Here is a 7,449-nt window from a genome sequence, read left to right on the forward strand (position 1 = left end):
AAGATCATGGTTTGGACAACTCCGCAAAACATTCTTGAACAACTCCCACACTTCATAAAAGGACTCAAGATCATATTGGGAGAAACTCATGATATCATTCATAATCTTTGTAGCCTTTGAGGGAGGGAAGAACTTTGTCAAGAATTGGTCGGAGAGCTCATCCGAATTAGTAATTAAGTTGGGGGCATGAATTCAACCATTTTTTTGCATTGTCCCGCATCAAGAATGGAAATAGCCTCAATAGAATAGCCTCCCGAGAAACCCCATTGGCATTGGAAGTATCAAAAATGTCCAAGAATCTTGAGAGATGCATGGAGGGCACCTCGTGAGGAAAACCATGGAAGATAACCAAGTAAGAGGTCATAGTGATGATAGTCGGTTTGATCTCAAAGTTGGCAATATGAATAGGAGGACGCCGAATGCTAGATGGAGTTGCATCCCAAGTAGGCCTAGTACATTCCTCAAGAGAATGAGGATCATTTTGCCTTGGAGGTCCACCAATCTCATTTGCACCTTTAGTACCTCCAGCCCCGCCGGGCTCCACACCATTGTGACCATTCAAATTTTCACTCATGCCTTCAACTAGATTATTAGCTTGCTCCCATCTAAGTTGGTGAAGAGTCCTCTCAATCTCTGGATCTAGATTTGTCAAATCCAAGCAAAGAGTTCTTCTCCCCAAACTCATACAAGAGAAAGAAGTACCTACAAAAACAAGAAAGTAAAATCAAAATTAGCACAAGAATTAACCTAAATCAATATCAAATAAAATTGTCTCAATCCCTGGCAATGGCGCCAAAAACTTGTTGCGAAATGTTTGCATGTGCACAAATCACTAAAGTGATACAATAATGAGTAGAGTGTCGAACCCACAAGGATGTATTGACAATTCAATTTAGTACCAGCTGTGGCTAAACTTACACTATTTGGAGAATCGAAATGATTGTTTGTTTGTTAATTAACACTAATGTAAGTAATTAAACATGAGATTAAAATCAAACACAATTGCACCCCGATTTTTATTAAAAGGGGCAATTGAACTCCAATGAGAACTTTGGGGTAAAAGCGTAAACAAAGGAAACTTAAAGGGCAATTTGGAAATCATTAGAATACACAAATACCTAGTATGTGGGTATTTATACCCTTCACCATTCTTTATGGAATATCTAAACCTACTGTATTTGCAGCCACCCAAGAAGCCCTAGACCAGTCTCAACATCAACAGTCAGAAGACATCACCGGAGGTGACGATACAGGGTGAGGTTTCATTTTTATCTCACTGTATGTACTTTGATTGGATGATTTGAGGTTGAGCATTAGTCTGATGTATTTTTTGTTTCATTGGTGGTGATGCAAACGACAGCCAAAGAGCTTGAAATTGTACAGAGGTGAACCAGAATTATAATGGAATAATCGGAGGTGGATTTCACGTTATGGTGAGTAATTTATTTCGATCTCCATATGGTTTTCAATTGGGTTGATTTTTTGGATGAACATAGGTTGATGCTCTTGGTTTCTTTTCTTTGATCTGAATACAAGGGTAGCAAGGGATTGGAGTAGTCTCATCATTGCATCATACGAGAGGAATTCGAGATTAGGTGAGCAATTTACTTTGTTTGTGTCTAGTGTGCGATGTACAGAGTACTAGAGTTTGCGACAACCGTGAAATGTGTTAGTTTGGCCGAATACCCATGTCCATTAGAAGGGGATACGACCATGTGGGGCGGGACTCAGACTGTGTAATCATGGTTGCGCTGGTCTGTGATGGAGTGGATTCCACTTCTGGAAATAGTGAGGCGAACTCACTGATTGAATGGAGAAGAAAAAATAATTGGGATCGACTTTGAAATGGATTTAATGGACTGTGAGACTAGGTAATAAATAAGACTAGGTAATAAAGCCCGAAATATACTGAACTAATTTTTCTTATTTATTTCCTTTGTTGGGCTTTGGCTTTTATAATCATTTCTTTAACTTATCTGGCCCAAACTTGAGAATTGAAATGTTTGAATTGGCTTTGATGGTTTGACTCTATTAAATACTTGAGAGGTTTCTTTTAATAAATTTTTTTTCTTTCTTTTCTAGTAGTTGAAGTATTTTTTTGAGAAAAAGAGTTGACCAGAATTTTGACTAATGTGATGATCAAATAAATAAAGTGAATGATTTAATACTGACTGGATAAATAATAAATAATTGGGGGAATCATTTTAGAGAGTCTACAAAGCATTTTGGATTATTTAATGACCGCTATACACCGGTATATTTTTTTAGTAGATCAAGAAGACGGGGTAGACGCCTAGCTTTATTTGCATTGCTAACGAGGTAGGGGTTCTTCATTTATTCACTTCTAGTGCCCGATACTTCGTGTTCTAAAACTTCATGTGATTTTCCTTGCGTATTAAATACCTGCCTCTTGAATCGTTCTTTGTTGTTATTCATTGATTCGCATTTCTCCGAACTTGATTATAATCTTTTTCAGCATGTAGATAGACATGCACAGTTTGGATATTGGGATAGAAATATTTGATTTGATTAGGACTCTTCGTAGAGCTTTGCATTCCTAAACTAGTTTGGAAATTGATTTCGGGTGCATGGGATATTATTGAAAAATTCATGCACCATGATATGGATGATTGTGTGTTGGATTGTGATTCAAAATTGTATTCGTGGATGTAATAGCTTTATTGTGGTTGGTTGGTTTTGTGCAATGGTTGTGCTCGCTACACACCATCAGGAGACGTGATCATTGTCTAGGATTTATCCCTCTTACTTTATTTGAGCGACACGGCCTCCGTTGAGGAATACAGACTGTTCTGTGCTGCCGATCGGTTGTGGATGTTTTTGTGGTGCTATGCTCACAGGTTGGATTATGGTTGTGGCGTGATCATGTACATATTGTTCCTGCCTTTTCTTGCATCACTCTTGAGTTGATAGTCTTTTCTATACACTTGTTCTATCTTTGTTTCTATCATTTATAATAAATGTTCTGGTTGATCCACTCAGGTATTCATTTCTTGGATAACCGGATTCTTTATAGGGTATTTTTACCCCTATGGGGCTATTTAGCTCAACCTCTTTTCTTTACTTCCCTTTCAGGTTAGTACGAAGATGGTGGTCAGCATCCCAAGGTGTAAGCAGTTTTTCATGGATATAGTTGTCGCTATGGGTAGCGTAGGTTTTGTTTATTAGGAACTTCCGCATATTTAATTCTTCTAGACATATTCAATGCTATTTTTACTTGGTGCTAGTCGGATTTTGTTTATTTTTTAATTCAATAAAGTTATTTGGAGGATTTTGCATGGAAATTTTTATTTAAGGATATTTTGGTAATTTTGTAGACCCCCTCTAGGACAGGTCGTTACAGTTGGTATCAAAGTTTAGGTTCTAGTATCCTATGAAGTATCCATGGGCATCGCGACGCGTTTACGGGACTGGTCGGTAAGTTATCTATGTTTGAGATTGGTTGTGTTATTTGTTGCTTAGTAGTATTCTTTTCACGAATTTCAGATGATGAATGCTATGAGAGGACGTGGATGGGACAGAGGCCGTGGAGGGGTAGTGGGAGAATTTTGTCACCCACACTTGGGAATTCGATTACTGGGGAGAATACATCTCCTATTGTTGGGGACGATATCCCAATGGATTGGGGAGCGCATGACGTGCCAACACCATTGTTGGACCTGATGATTAGGGAGATGATGGAGGCTTTTGCTAATGTTGTTGGACAGTATATGCCTCAGATATTTGGAGCGGGACAGGCTGCAGGATAGGGTGCACAGGTCCTAGTTGGAGAGTAGGGGACTGGAGCTACCAATAGGACATTATTAGAGTTAGGGGAACTACGGAGGTCTAAGCCAACAGTTTTTCATGGTCAGTTGGATCCTTTGGCTGCCGAGGAGTGGTTTGAGATGATTGTTAGGAGGATGGATATTATGCGAATTACTAATGACCGTAGAGTTGATTTGGCCACTCACTTCTTGGAGGGACTAGCGTATACTTGGTAGACGAGTCAACTACGTATACTGGGTCAGAATGTGACTTGGGAGCAGTTTGAGACTGCATTCTTGGAAAAATGTGTGCCCCTGACAGTCCATGAGGCTAAGGCACAGGAGTATTTGGAGCTCCGTCAGGGTACCATGAATGTGGGACGAGTATGAGGCGAAGTTTGATGAGTGAGCTAAATTTGCAGTGTGTATGCGCCAAATGAGGCGACGCGAGTGGCCAAGTTTAGGATGTGATTGCATCCATCTATATCTGGGAAGTTTGCCACTACGAAGACTAGTTCATACGGTGAGGTTGTGGTGGTAGCTCGGATGGCTAAGAAGAGTAATCAAGACAACAAAAAGTATTATGAGAGCTTCAGGTCACTAAAGAGGGGAGAGGCTTCATCATCAGGTACTGGGGGAGAAAAGGAAAAGAAGACTGAGCAGAGTTCATAATAGAAGACTGAGCAGAGAACTAATAGAAGGCATGATCGACAAAATCATGGTACTAGAGGTCAAGGTAGTAGACAGCAAGGCACCGGTTATAGGGATTAGGGATCTAGAAAGGAAGAGAGAGATCAGACTATTGGACAACAAACTTTGATATGTTTCAGATGTGGTCACGGGGGACATCGCTTTGGGGAGTGTACCAATCAGAATCGGGGCATGAGTTATTGGTGTGCGCAGCTTGGGCATTAGATCATGGATTGTCTAGTTAGAGGAGGGTTTGGACAACAGCCACTACGACAAGGACATCATGCCCAGTTACATGCTCCTCAGCAACAGAGAGTGTTACCACTGGTAGGTAGAAGATGGCCACAAGCTTTACCCACACCACCAGCTCAACAACAGCAGCAGAGAGCACCTAGCAGAGTTTTTGCCTTGGAACATGAGGCAGCTCCCGCTGATCAGCAGTATATAGGAGGTACATTTTTACTTTTTAGTTCTTGGTGTAGTGTGTTGTTGGATACGGGGGATACACATTCTTGTATAGCCGCCCCATTTGTGTTGGCTTTGGGTTTGACTGCTTCCTCATTGGGGGAGTCTTTGCTTGTTGAGTATAGGGGCAAAACCTTTAGGTTACTATTGTTTGTTATGGTTGTGTGATTTAGCTCAGGGACTATGAGTTCCATGCTAATTTAGTTGTTATGGAGTTTTTTGGTTTTGATGTTATCTTAGGGATGAATTGGTTATCGAAAAATCGATTACTTTTGAAGTGTTATGAGAGGAGAGTCACTTTGAGGACACCTTAAGTTTTGAATGTACGTGTTGGGGGATCGCGAAGTATACCATGTCCACATTTCTTGCCTAACCTTCTTATGAGCATTGTCTGGTAGTGAGCTTAACCCTTTCCGAGCTGAAAGAGGGGATGAGTTAGTTACCATCATTGATTAAGGAGTTTATGGATGTCTTCTCAGATGATTTACCTGGTTTGCCACCGTAAAGAGAGATAGAGTTTGAGATTGATTTGCACCCGAGAACTAACCTGATTTCTATGCCATAGGATGGCACCAGCTGAGTTGAGAGAGATGAAGACTCAATTGGAGGAGTTATAGACTAATTCATTAGGCCAAGTACTTCGCCTTAGGGAGTTCCTGCATTGTTTGTGAAGAAAAAGGATGGTTCACTACGGATGTGCATCGACTATCGATAGTTGAACAAAGTCACTATGAAAATAAATATCCGTTGCGACGAATAAATGATTTGTTCGATCAGTTGAGAGGTGCGAAATTCTTTTCGAAGATTTATTTAAGGTCAGGTTACCATCAGTTAAGGATACAGGATAGTGATGTGCCCAAGACTGCTTTTAAGACTCGTTATGGACACCACAAATTTTTGGTGATGCCTTTTGGTTTGACAAATGCACCTATAGCTTTCATGGATATGATGCATAGGGTCTTTAGGCCATTTCTTGATCGTTGGGTGATTGTCTTCATTGATGACATCTTGATATATTCAACTACGATTAAGGAGCATGAGGAGCATTTGTGGATAGTTTGCAGACATTGAGAGAGCATCAGTTGTATGCCAAGCTGAGCAAGTGTGAGTTTTGGACTCATAAGATGAAATTCTTAGGTCATGTGATTTCAAACGAGGGTATTACGATGGATCCTTCCAAAGTGGAGTCGATATCTAGTTAGCAGAAGCCTAAGACCGTAACTGAGATTCAAATTTTTCTGGGTTTGGCGGGTTATTACCACATATTTGTGATGGGATTTTCCAAGATTGCATCCTCGATGACTTGTTTGACTCAGAAGGGGGTTGCATTTGTGTGGTCGGATAAATGTGAGGTTGCATTTCAGGAATTAAAGACTAAACTAACTACGGCTCCAGTTCTGGTGATACCTGAGAGAGATGTTGGGTACCAGGTGTATTGTGATGCTTCTAGTATTGGGTTTGGGTTGTGTATTGATGCAGCAAGATTGAGTGGTAGAGTACGCTTCTTGGTTATTGAGACAACATTAGAAGAGTTACCCGGTTTATGATTTAGAGTTGTTCGGGCTGAATCAGAGACAACGACATTGGATGGAGTATTTAGAGGATTTTGATTTTACTTTACAGTACCATCCGGGTAAAGCAAATGTAGTTACGGATGCGCTGAGTTGAAAGACTTATGTTACGAGATTGGCGGTTCTAGAGTAGGGTATGACTGATATTGTTGATGAGTATCGAATATAGTTGCATGATCAGAGAGGTGCAGCGTTTCTGAGTAGTTCGGTTATTCTACCCGCCTTGGTATAGAGAGTCATAAATGCCCAGGCGTGAGACGAAGAGTGTAGTACCCTTCGAGAGGGTTGGATTCGAGGTGATGATGGTGGAGTCAGAGTTAGTGGCAGACTAATAGTAGCTACTGAGAAGACTTTACGGGATGACCTCATAAGGGAGGCCCATTATTCTCAACTTACGATTCATTCGGATAGTAATAGAATGTACCATGATATGAGGAGATTGTATTGGTGGAGCGGTATGAAAGCCGTCATAGCTCGTTATGTTGGGAAATGTCTTACTTGTCAGCAAGTTAAGATTGAGCACCGGAGACCAGGAGGATTGTTATAGCCGCTTCATATAGTCGAGTGGAAATGGGATCATGCGACTATGGATTTTGTGACAGGTTTCCCTAGGACCATTTTGAAACATGATTGTGTTTGGGTGGTAGTTGATCAATTGATGAAGACCGCCCAATTTCCTTCCTATTAGGAAGACTAATCCAGTTAGTACTCTTAGCATATTGTATGTACGGGAAATAGTGAAACTTCATGGCATACCGCAATTGATTGTATCTGACCGGGACCATGGTTCACATCTCAATTTTGGGGTAGTTTACAGAGAGCCTTAGGCACTCAACTTTGTTTCAGTATGATATTTCATCCATAGACAGATGAGCAGAGTGAGCGTAAGATATAGATTTTAGAGGATCTACTGAGAGCATGTGTGTTGGATTACGGGGGTAGTTGGACAGAGCATTTGT

The 7,449-nt window shown here is 40.7% G+C and overlaps 1 non-coding gene across 1 annotated transcript; it reads left to right on the top strand.

Moving 5' to 3' along the window:
- Positions 1–108, top strand: LOC120015811. Its single transcript, XR_005471827.1, has one exon. It is a non-coding gene; the product is annotated as a small nucleolar RNA R71 (small nucleolar RNA).
- The last annotated feature ends 7,341 nt before the right edge of the window (positions 109–7,449 follow it).

This window comes from Tripterygium wilfordii, chromosome 14 (assembly GCF_013401445.1).
Source record: "Tripterygium wilfordii isolate XIE 37 chromosome 14, ASM1340144v1, whole genome shotgun sequence".
NCBI lineage: Eukaryota > Viridiplantae > Streptophyta > Magnoliopsida > Celastrales > Celastraceae > Tripterygium > Tripterygium wilfordii.